Source organism: Lissotriton helveticus, chromosome 3_1, assembly GCF_964261635.1.
Source record: "Lissotriton helveticus chromosome 3_1, aLisHel1.1, whole genome shotgun sequence".
Lineage (NCBI taxonomy): Eukaryota > Metazoa > Chordata > Amphibia > Caudata > Salamandridae > Lissotriton > Lissotriton helveticus.
The window spans coordinates 1050195584-1050208529 of NC_136061.1; positions in this window are offsets into that span (position 1 = coordinate 1050195584).

Genomic DNA, 12946 nt, shown 5'->3' on the forward strand with positions numbered 1-12946 from the left:
ATCTGTTGGCAACAGTGCGTGATGCAGTTGAGCCTCCCGTCATTATTGGCGTCTAACCATCAGGATTATGGACTGGCATGGGAGGACTTTGTGCAGTCAGGGGCGGTTTAAAATAGGAGCTCAGACATAGGTCATGCTTGGCGAAATGATGTGGTAAAATTCATTATGTATCTGATTGACAAAGGTTTGTCTTCTGTCACCATAGCGGGTTAGTTGGCAGGAGTGTTTTTTCTACCTGAAACTATTGTGGGGCTATGAACTGTTGACTGGGAAGATGGGGAAGTGTATTTTGGAAGATTGGTCCAGGGTACGGGGCATGGAGGTTCGAGTGTGGCAACCTATTACACTGGCCATATTGAAGCAGCTGATTGGCATAATGCCACGCATGTGCAGGGATAAATGAGAGGCTCTGCATTTCTTTGTGATTATGGTTTAGTTGTTTTTTAGCGTGATTCAGGGTTACGGAGATTGTCGGCTCTAAGGTGGAAACAGGGATTTGGTGGCAAGATGTCAGGACACTTGTTGTCGTGTAGTGTAGCTCCTATTTTCCCAATAGGCTCTGCGCATTGGAATAGTACCTACAGCAGTAAAGGCCTAGGCCAGACGTTAACTAGGTCTACTACTGTCGATACTAGACTTAATTTTTGGGTTTGCCAGCTAAGCTCAGAGTTCGCTAGAAACTTTCTCGAATGTTCAAGGAAGGAATTAACTCCCCTGATTAGACAAGAAGGGATTTAGTTTCTGACAACCATAGAACATGACAACTTTGCTCTCCCCTAATCAAGAGTCAATCTCCAGAGTCGTGTGAGCACAAGGCAATTATTTTACTCAGTCAGTACGTGCATTCTTAGTCTCATCAGAATGTAGAGAAAAGGAAGAGACGGGCGTGTTCAATAAAAGATCTTATTTATTGATCAGTCTCTTTTCTCGTACAAGAGAAATGGATCGATATTATTGCAATACTTATAGTTAAGTAAAGTGCATACATTAGAAGCAATAGTATAAAATAATACTGTAAAAACATTGATATGGTTTCTGAGCCATATGATGTTTAAAATGATTAAAATATATTTACATACACATATACATTTGACTAAACGTACTCAACTGGTGTTTCTAAATACGCCTACCCCGTGTACCTGACCTAAGTCTAATACGTGGGCGGGAATAGAAAGTTACAGTTTAAGTTAAGTTTGTTTTTGCCAAGTGAATAACTAAAGAATTCTCTAGGAGGGGTTATTCAGTTCTGTACCTGGAATTTAGGATGAGTGAGGAATGGTATCTCTTTCTCTGCTCTCGATATTCCAGGCTGCCTGCGAGGGCTACCCGGAAGCGCCGGTGCTGGGTCTCTCGGCTTGAGATAGCAGCGCGTCTCTCAGCGCGTCAGGAAGGCGGGGCTGCTGCCTGCGGGGTCTGCTTCTGCTCTCGGCTTCGGCAAGTATGGCTGCTCCGTCTTGTCACCACGCGTGTGTTTGCATAGGGCAAGGTCGGCAATATTTATACCTTAAAGGTGCCGGGATTGACGTAAGGATGGACATAGGTACGTCAATAAAGATGTCATACGACTTGCTCGTTAGCACATTCTTTACTAAAGTTCTCTGTGAAATCAAAACAATGGCCGCACGGATTATCCAGGTTGTCATAGGTTTGATTTGTTATGAGAACGTCGTATGCCTTATCAGGGGCTGGAGGAATGTCGCTTGTCTAATTAGATCTCAAGCGTTATGACCTAATCAGATAACACGTTCCTGTGCCGTAGTGTGACTGCGTCAGATAACGGTATCTGCATCATGGGGGATTTCTTGCCTCATGGGCTGGCTGTTAGTTGACTAGCTAGGTAGTTTAACCAGAATAGGGTCAGGAATAGGGGGATCGATTCAGAACCTATAGAAATACACGACACCCACTCCACGCTAACTATGGTCATATCTACTAATCTATGCATAGTATAACATAGTACAACATACTATAGAGTATAGTGTATACCTTACCACCCCAAAATACATAAATGCATTTCGAAATTTTCAAATATACTGAAAAATTGCAGTCATATATATTGTATGCACTAAAGCTATGAATTAAATGCAAAAGTAAACACGCATTGTTATGCATTATTGCTTGTTGGTATATGAGAAATACACATGAAATGGCTCTTAATATGGCTATACAGAAAAAAGGTCGAAACCATTTCATCACATAAAATATATTGTGAACATACCAGCGGGCAGCTAAAGTCTATATAAAGTCTATAAAGTATCTAAAAAAATAGAAATCTTAGTTCTCTAGGAATAGTTTCTTACTTTAAGCAGAAGATCAGTGTCCCGGGAAAAAATATATAGAAAAATATTTTAGGGGCTTGCTGAAAAAAGTTGCTGTCCGTGAACTGGATTGTAATTGTTCATGTGACTTTATTTTTAAAGTTGAAGGCCGAATTCAGGGAACGCCGTGTGCGAGTTTACTCAAAAGTCTCTATTTCTGTTCCGGAGAGAACATCATATCATTCAGGCTTTCGAAAAAACTGTCAACAGCTTCATGGGAAAGTTCCTCTAAGTCGGAAATAGGGGTAACCATGCATTCGTGCGCATGATTGTCTCCATTGACATTCTGATTTGCATTGCTGACAGAAGGTCGTACCTGTTCGATGCTGCTTTCATCTTGAACTTCACTACTCTTCAATCGCAGTGGTGAAGATTCCAGGAATGCCGTCATCAGAATTGGCAGCCTTTGAGGGCAGCACAGTGCGTGAACCTTGGTAGGAACCAGCAGTGTATCTGCATCCACCGGCGCATCCGATTTTAGCGTCAGACAGGTGTCTAACACGCATTCTTCTCCGCATAGCAGACACCTTAGTACAGGTAAAACACACCTTTGCCACATTGGTCGAAATGATAGAAACCAAGTCATGTTTAGGTCTCTAAGCCGGGAGAGTCCCAGGATTTTTGATATCCGGTCCCGGTATCCAATGGCTAGGATCGTATCTTCCATTGTCGTGAGAGTTTGTTCTGTGACATGGGTTGCCATAACGAAAAATAAGGACTAGGAATAGGATTCCTGCAATTAGTCCCAGGATCAAGGGAAGTCCGCCAAAAATCGAATGGACGAAATCTGGAAAAATACCCAGTATGGCTTTGAATGGTGTTAATGCCATCGAAAATACTGTCTTAAATACCTTTGAGACCCCAGTGGTATCAGAAATATTTAAGATTTCGCTCAGGATTTCCGCGAAATGTACGGGGGAATTAGTTGATAATAATGTATGTATCTCTGCAGTCGTCCTTGCGACTTGTAGATCATACGTTTCTTTAGATGACGTGAGCCTTGTAGGCGTCTGAAGAAGCACTGTTTTCATTCTGCTTAAAGTGTCTATTCGAATAGAAGTAATTTTCAAACTGGGCCATGCCCTCGCCTCCCTGTCTGGAAAGGAGCTGGGGAACAAAGAACGTCCACAGCACTTGACCTTCGCTGTCGTAGTGACGAGATAAGGAGTCCCGGGCATAAGACTGCAACATCTGCGGTCTACAATAAGAATGTAACTCCCATTATAGAGTCTTTGAAAGAATGGTTCTATTTCAGTTGCAGGTGCGCCTTGCTGGTGACATGAAAGGTTGTATGAATTCCCTTCACAGGCTCCGTGCAAACTAATACCGTTACATAGAAGCGTGCCGCTTAGTGACATAGCACAATTGTTGCCACTAAGAAACACTTTCTGTCCTTTATTACTGATACATGCATGTGAATAGGGCAGGTTCCATGTTGTTTTAAGGTACCTCTTTCCCAATTTCTCGTACATGCCAGCCTGTATATATTTTTGGCAGTATTGAAACCTGAAGGTTGAGATTGGAATATTTATGATTCCGTGGATTATCCATTCACTGACAGGTCGTTCTGACATTGTCATTGGTAATCTTTCTAGTTTTTCAATGCTCAAGATTGTATAATCAGCACCCTTCTGCGCCATACCGATTTGTCTATCAGTAAGGTTAAAGATTTGGAATAGTGACGTTGTGTTGATTAAACGCCAAGGCACATAGCCTGAACGCAGATTTTGTAACGTCCAGCCAAGCTGTACAATAGAGCGCAATTGTGACTGACCATGTTGTAATAACAGTAAGTCTTGCGATAATATATCGATTGCTGAAGACACAATGCTGTCCAATGAAAAAATTCTGGAGGACAGAGTCATTAACCCATTGTCCACTACAGAAAGTGATTTTTCCAAATTAATACGGTCAATTTCCCGTATTCTTTCTGCTGTTTCAATTTGAGTAACCTTCCAGGCCTCATTGTATGCTGCATATACAGAGGCTGCTATGAAACGCTTTTGACGCTGTTTGCGTGGTCCCAGTATGAAATCACGCAAGTCAGCACCATCAGTAAGTAAAGTTAGGTGTTGCTTAATTTCAGGCAGTGTGGAAGTTTGTAGCCATTGAAGGCATAATTTGCCCACACTGTAGGTTGTTATTATCCCTGGGTGATGTCTTTGAGGATATCTAGGGTCTGGCCTGGTCATTTTGAAACCCTGTGTTTTATTCAGGAATCTATCTTGACAGTTATTTGTATCTGTGGGCCAGATCAACCATTGTTTCCAATCAGGATGTGTTCTGTTTTGGTTAAGTATATGGTTTATGTCTATTTCTTCATCTGTATCAGAGTTATTGCTAAACATTGTTGGCTTTGGAATAGACAGGTTATTTAAATCTTTGATTTTGGCTAAGCCAAGACAGGTAGTTTGTTGAACAGTGTCATTTAAAAATATCATTTGTTCTGGGATCATGCAGGCTCTAAACAAAGCTTCTAAACCCTGTACTTGCCATTCTTTCGTCCCCCAAACACTTTTCAAATCAACATTTTTGTCCCAATAATCGAATCCAAAAGTATTCATTTTTTCAAAGAATGAGTCAGAATAAATCAATTTTGTGTTGGTTATCATGGTTTTGGTCCCTGTCTTGTTTGACAATTTAAAATAAAATGTTTCCGCATTACTCGTGTTAAAACCTGAAAAATATGAATATTTGCCATACACGGTTCTTGAGCTCCCTTTTGGAGGTGTAGCACAATGTTCCCATTGATTAAAATTTAAAACATTTCTAGGTTGTGCAGATTTATGCAAGAAATGGTTACCATAATGGTTATAGCAGTACATGCTGTCATAATTTGTAGAACCCTGCAAATAATCATGTTTTGTAAATTTAGCAGACATTACTAAGTCAGACATCATATTGTTAATACTTTCAAAGTCCCAATCATCAGCAAATGAGTTTGGTTTTGCAAAGTCACTCAAGGAGATCTTGATTTGGTGTGGATATTTCAGGATCTCGACCGGACCATAAATTTCATAGTCAGTGTTGTCCCAGGCTACCCCACCAGGTATTGGAATTGCTGTGAAGTTGGCTGAAGAAAGTTCTGAAGAAAGTTCTCTTTTCTCGACGTGTGAGGATGTGTGCGGTTTGAGGACCAAGTTGATGTTCTGGCTTGCTGTGTCCATTTTAGCATATTTTCCCTCAATGAAGCGTCCCAAAGTAAATACCATGATGAGCCAAAGTATGAGGATAAATGCACCAAAACCCACCCAAAATTCAATCCATGGAGAAATCAGATATGTTTCTTTTAGTTGTTTCAAAAGTTCCTTTGCTTTGTCTTTAAAGGATTTTGGTGATGGCTGTGTCTTTTGTTCACTGAAGCCGTCAGAGGAATCATCGAAGTTGATGAAGTAACCAGATGCAGTTCTATCAATTGTTCCAATTGGTTCAGGATTTTTGTTTTTTGCATTTTCACTTGGTACTTCAGTATAGATTGGTGTGTCTCTGCTAAATGTTTTTATTTGGGTTTTCAGAGGTCTTAGTTCTATTGCATTGTTGCATAGTCCTTGTTGTTCTTCTGTAGGCGTTTCGAATGTGATGAGCCTTTTTGATAGAACCTCTGTACTGGTAGCAAACCTTGGTGTTCTGCTACTTATTGGGAGTCCACTTGGCCTACTGTTTGTTATCGGCCACATGTTGTGGTTTTACCAGGTCGATGGATACAACTCGGTTCTCCTTTTTTCCAGCAAGTGGCGGTAGTACAACTGATCTTGTCCCGTTGACAGACAAGACAGGAACTGCTTTTCTGTAAGAAGGCCCAAATTCCTTCTTTACCGCGATCTTCTCCCTGACTAGATCCCCGACTTTTGGAATCCAGACAGGTCTTGCTGGGACAGGTGGTGAATCTTCAGTGGTCGTTGGCTGTTGTTTCAACTGTATGTTGCTCAGGTCTTTTCTTGTTTTGTTTAAGTCCTGCAAAATAGCCAAACGGTCTTTGACATCAAAGCTTTTTTCTGTTACCACTGAAGTCTGACTATCAAGGTCAGAGATCAACATCCTAGTTCCGAATAATAATTCGTACGGACTGAATCCCTTCAGAGAATTTCTTGGCAAGTTATTTAGACTACGTTGGACACTTATTAGATGTTTGACCCACCCAGCTCCCGAACCTAATATCCTTTCTATTATTGATTGCTTTCTGTCTTGGTTTTTTCTTTACACCATCCCATACCCTCAGGAAGGAAGTGAGAAGATTCCCGCTGGGCTGTGCTCATTTGGCCATTCTTTCCCCCCCCAGGCTGGATTGCCTGAGAAAAAGAAAAAAATGGTCGAACGTAGCATGCTCTTAGCGTATATGCCATTTAGACTCGCAAATCTTGTATAACAGTCCGGACGTCAGCCGAGTGCTGTGGATCTACATTATAAGTGGAAACTAGCCTGTATATGTTAATCGCAAGCCATTCTTTTTGTTGGTAATATTATCCGCCTTGCTACGACGAGGTATTAAACTGCTTCTCTCCCCACTGCGATCTCTGTTGCAGTTTGGGCAGTTTTTTACAAACATGGTGTAGTGCAGGCTCATGCCTGGCCACCAGTACCGTGATTGTAATTCTTCCAGAGAATCTTTTAATTTATGGTGTCTGAGACCCTCGCCCATGTGTGCGTCTGCGATTAACAAGTTTCTCCTGTCCATGTTTGGAATCACTCTATCCCCCACTCCAGGGATTCGAGCAAAAGGAATGGAGTTTGCATCTATGATGTATGTGTAATTGAGTGGATAGTTGATCGGTAACGCTGAGCAGTCGCCTTTTGATGACGTTTTCACCGCCAGCAATGTTTCGCCGTCAATGTATTTTAATGTACACTTTTTTCGATCTACGGGAGCCGGTTTACTGGCTGCCGCTGCGGCTGTTTCAGCCAATGAATTCCCTACAACGTGAACGCCATCACGCTGGTGACTCAGTGAGTGTGTCACGTGAGTCTTTGGTAGTTCTTTTTTCAAAAGAGCTACCTGTTCCCAGAGCAGTCTCTGCTTTATTGGTGCATCCGTGTCATCTTTGTAACCGTTCTGAATCCAGGTCTGCAAATCCTTGTTATATGCTTTGACGCAGAAATATGAATCTGACACTATAAGTGTCGGGAATTCGCGATCCGCATTATCTAGCGCCATTTTCAAAGCTATTATTTCAGTTTGTAGTTCTGAATTAGTTTCTACTGAGTGTGATTTTGTTAATAGAGGTCTTAGTTTACCTCCGCGCCACACTTCTTTTGTAATCTCACATGTGGGATTGTATGCATGTTCTCCCCAAACGGAGGGTTGAGCATGTCCGTCTGTATAGATTACACAGGCGTAATGTCGTAGAGGCAGAATGTCGATTGGCAGAGGATACGTCTTTTCATATTTTAGATTTTTTAATTCTTCTAGTTCTGGATCAAAGAAGTAATATACTTTGTCCGTTGTGATTGAATTTACCCATTGTAACCATTCTGGATCCAATGTTGTTGTTGGTAAATTACACGGTGTTGTTAATGCCTCAAAGGCTGATTCAGCTGTTCTGACTGTGATATGTCTACCGTCAGCTATGTCTTTTTCTCTAGCTATTGCGGTTTGAACTGCTTGAACAATTTTTCCTTTGTTGTTGAATCTCTGTTCAGCTTTTGTGTACAAATGTGATTTGAATGCAATTGGTACCTTATCTCCCTCATTAGAGGTTAGGTATGTGAATCCGCATCTCCCTGGGATGACTCGGATCACAAGGTTGCGTGTATTATCACGGGTTTCTAATTTTGTTTTAATTAGCATGTCTGTTTGTAAGGATCTCAAAATTTCTGTGTGTGCTTGAGTCCAACTGGATCTTTTAAAGTCTGGTTTAATTAGATCATAAAGGGGTTTGACCCTTTCTGCGTAATTTGCAATATATGTTCTTCCGAAATTTAGGAAGCCTAGAATTGACTGTAGGTTTTTTAGTGTTTTAGGAGCTTGGATTACGGCACATTTCTCTAGGAAATTGTCTGCCAGGCTTTTACCTTCACTTGATAACTCATATCCTAAGAATAGGACCGTCAGATGGGCAATTCTGGACTTTTTGAAGTTGAATTTGTAACCCTCTGCAGCGAAACCAAGTATTATGGTGTTCACTCTTTTCAAGTGAGTCTCCAAGTCATCATCTGTTAAGTAAATGTCATCGACATAAGATAATGCTTCATCATCATATTGTTGTAGTAATTCTGTTACTCTCGCTGAGAATACCCCCGGGCTATTCTTGTACCCCTGGGCTAACCGACAGAATTGTTTTTGAGTGCCATTTACTGAGAATGCAGTTAAATATCTGCTCTCTGGTGCTATGTTTTGACAAAAGAATCCGTTGGAGATGTCCAAGGTTGTTTTGTATTTTTTGCGCACTATGTTATTCATTAGTGCAGCACTGTGTGAGTTTTGCACTGCAAAAGTTTTGCAACATGTGTTAAGGTGTCGGTAATCCAAAACTAGACGGTACGAATTGTCTGGTTTGGAGACCGGAAACAAAGGATTGTTCATTTGTGAGGTGCAAGTTTCAATCACCCCCTGGTATTCTAGTTGATCTAGTATTTCATTTACTTGTTTTTTAGCTTCTTGCTTAATTGGGTACTGCCTTTGTGCAGTAGGTTGTGATTTTAACTGGATTTTGTGAGGAGGAGAATCCTCATCCCATCCTACATGATTTTTATATAAAGCAGGTGCTAAGGCCACTGCCCACTTTCTAGCAAGTGTATATTTTTTATGAATCGGTATTTGATTCGAGAAGGCAGGCATAATTACTTCTTCGCCATGAGGGCACTCCCTGACAAACTCTGGTGGCCAGTCTTTTTCAGCTAGAAGGATGTCATAGCCTTTGGATAGGTTATCCCAAAATAGTCCCCTTATTTTCCTAGTCTTATCTCCCTCTATACGTAATGTTATCTCGTATATTTTGTGGGGCTTGCTAACTCTGGTATCTGCAGTTTCCACTTGAAGATATTCATTCGTGTCCACTGTCTCCAGATGATTCATCAGGACTTTGCGAGCTATGCTCACCTCTGCTGCGCTGTCTAGCATTGTCTGAGCCCATTCTCCGTTTTTCAGCTGTGTCCTCAGTATTCTCGGCATTTTTAACTACCTTGATACTGGCTACCTTCTTTTTGGGAAATTGTAATTTCTTTTTCAGTTGAGCAGGTTCCTTGTCTTTGGACTTGGCGTGCTCTTCTGATCGTCCTCTTCTTTCCGATTTCTGCGAGGAAGTCTGAAAAGATTGAGAGGGACGTGTATCAATGTCTTGATATCTATCAGGTTTTTTAATATTATCCCTATTTCTAAGGTTATATCTATTCCCAGAGGGGTCACTCTGCGGTGACCTTTGTCTCGGGTTTGGAGATTTCTCTCTTCGCCTAGGAGACCTTTTTTGGTGAATTATTATTATTAAAAAATATTTTTTCTGGACTTGTAGTCAGTTGCGGTTTTACTGGTATTCCACCTAGACTATCTCTGCCTAGTTCTTCATAGGATTTTTCTATGATTCTGGCAATTTCAGCTGGTTGGTCTGCTATATCTGTCTCTTTTAACCTCTGGCGGATCGCCACGTTTGCTGCTTCACCCTTTATATTGGCTAGTAATATAGCCGAGACCTGCTTGAAGTCTTTTAGTAATTTCATACCAAGAGTTAAAGCAGGTTCTGGACCGTATTCATCTTGTATTTGTTTTAGCACATCTGGTATTACCGAAATGGATGGAACACCGTGCGTTTTTGTGTAGATGGAAGCAAAGACTGTACCCCAAGTGTCACAGTCCTCAATGTGTGGTGCGATTCCCATTGGGAGACATATAGTCAGAATCCTGTGTTTTTCTAATGGGGTGGTGTCAGGAAACACCGCCTCTATTTGGGTAATTTTCTGTGCCAACCAGAATGGTATTTGTTCCCGTTTAGCTGGAACTTTACCTAGGCAGGATTGGATGTTCTGTGGTGTAATTTTATTTGTGTTCCCCTGGTGAGGGGTCAGCTGTGGAAGTTTAATCGCTGGCTGAATTGTTGAAGTCCGCATTACATACTGAACTAATTGTCTGTGAATTTTTAGTAGTTGTTTTAGCTGTATTAACAGCTCTGCTGCAGGCATTCTTTCGATGTCTGGATGTGGTGTGTATCCGGCTAGGACCGGCCACGTTGCTCCTGGTCTTCCTAAAGGACCGAGCCTTGTAATGTGATTGTTATGTTTTAGGGCGCCATCAAATAAGAGCAAATGCTCTTGGAATTTGAGTGGTACTTCCACCTCCTCGAAAGGAGTGTACTCATTAGGAGGTTCCTCTACTTTGTAATAGTGGAAGTACTTTGTTATAGTATTAGCTGCTGGAAAATGTATCCATGTATAGTATACCTCTGTCTGCCGATATTCGTGTGCCTCGATTACGAATATGACTGTGCCACCTCTAGGTGTCAGTCCATTTCCTATAAGTTTTAAGGTTATAGATCTCCTTTTGGCGACCTGGATGAGTATTATATCCGGGTCTGCTGTTTGCATGGTAGCATCAGCATCTGCTATTTCAGTAGCTAATCTAATTGCCTCTCTTTCATCATCACTCTCTGCCATTTTACAGACAGGATGCTATTATGTTTGTTTGCAGATCAGGTTTCTTATGGAAACAGAGATTAGATGCACAATATTCTGGAACACTGTTTATCCTTCAACGTTGACTAGACCAAGAACCATACATAGGAGTTCCCTCCTGCGAGGTTTTGGAGGATATTATAACCTTTCACCCACTCCAGACGTCTTTGGAGTATTTGGGAAAAGGGGTCTGAGTGAGAAAGCACGACTGAGTTACTCTAAATGTCTTACGTTAGTTTTATCGCCCTTTCCAAACGCGTTGGGCGCCATGTAGTGTAGCTCCTATTTTCCCAATAGGCTCTGCGCATTGGAATAGTACCTACAGCAGTAAAGGCCTAGGCCAGACGTTAACTAGGTCTACTACTGTCGATACTAGACTTAATTTTTGGGTTTGCCAGCTAAGCTCAGAGTTCGCTAGAAACTTTCTCGAATGTTCAAGGAAGGAATTAACTCCCCTGATTAGACAAGAAGGGATTTAGTTTCTGACAACCATAGAACATGACAACTTTGCTCTCCCCTAATCAAGAGTCAATCTCCAGAGTCGTGTGAGCACAAGGCAATTATTTTACTCAGTCAGTACGTGCATTCTTAGTCTCATCAGAATGTAGAGAAAAGGAAGAGACGGGCGTGTTCAATAAAAGATCTTATTTATTGATCAGTCTCTTTTCTCGTACAAGAGAAATGGATCGATATTATTGCAATACTTATAGTTAAGTAAAGTGCATACATTAGAAGCAATAGTATAAAATAATACTGTAAAAACATTGATATGGTTTCTGAGCCATATGATGTTTAAAATGATTAAAATATATTTACATACACATATACATTTGACTAAACGTACTCAACTGGTGTTTCTAAATACGCCTACCCCGTGTACCTGACCTAAGTCTAATACGTGGGCGGGAATAGAAAGTTACAGTTTAAGTTAAGTTTGTTTTTGCCAAGTGAATAACTAAAGAATTCTCTAGGAGGGGTTATTCAGTTCTGTACCTGGAATTTAGGATGAGTGAGGAATGGTATCTCTTTCTCTGCTCTCGATATTCCAGGCTGCCTGCGAGGGCTACCCGGAAGCGCCGGTGCTGGGTCTCTCGGCTTGAGATAGCAGCGCGTCTCTCAGCGCGTCAGGAAGGCGGGGCTGCTGCCTGCGGGGTCTGCTTCTGCTCTCGGCTTCGGCAAGTATGGCTGCTCCGTCTTGTCACCACGCGTGTGTTTGCATAGGGCAAGGTCGGCAATATTTATACCTTAAAGGTGCCGGGATTGACGTAAGGATGGACATAGGTACGTCAATAAAGATGTCATACGACTTGCTCGTTAGCACATTCTTTACTAAAGTTCTCTGTGAAATCAAAACAATGGCCGCACGGATTATCCAGGTTGTCATAGGTTTGATTTGTTATGAGAACGTCGTATGCCTTATCAGGGGCTGGAGGAATGTCGCTTGTCTAATTAGATCTCAAGCGTTATGACCTAATCAGATAACACGTTCCTGTGCCGTAGTGTGACTGCGTCAGATAACGGTATCTGCATCATGGGGGATTTCTTGCCTCATGGGCTGGCTGTTAGTTGACTAGCTAGGTAGTTTAACCAGAATAGGGTCAGGAATAGGGGGATCGATTCAGAACCTATAGAAATACACGACAGTCGCATTTCAGATGTGGATTCTAAAATCAAAAATAGTCCAGTCAAGCAGGGGCAGTTGTGTCACCATGAAAGTGTATCCAGATGCGCGGTCTGTCCTTGAGAATGATGGGTGAATTTATGCAGGCATGGGGAAAGCTGTAAGGGTTTTCAGCACGTGGATGGTTTGTGTTTTTTGGTGTCACAAGTCTTGGGGGTTTTGCGGAGATCAATGTTAGTTTTGGAGAATGGTGCATGGAATTTTGGGACCCACTCTTTTAGGATCGGTATGGCAATGGAGGCAGAGTGCAGGGGTTGAACTGCGGCGGAGATCAGGCATGTAGGCCGTTGGTGATCCAAATGTTATCAGCGCTATTTGCGTTTGTTCTGGGTTTTTCATGATTTGCAAT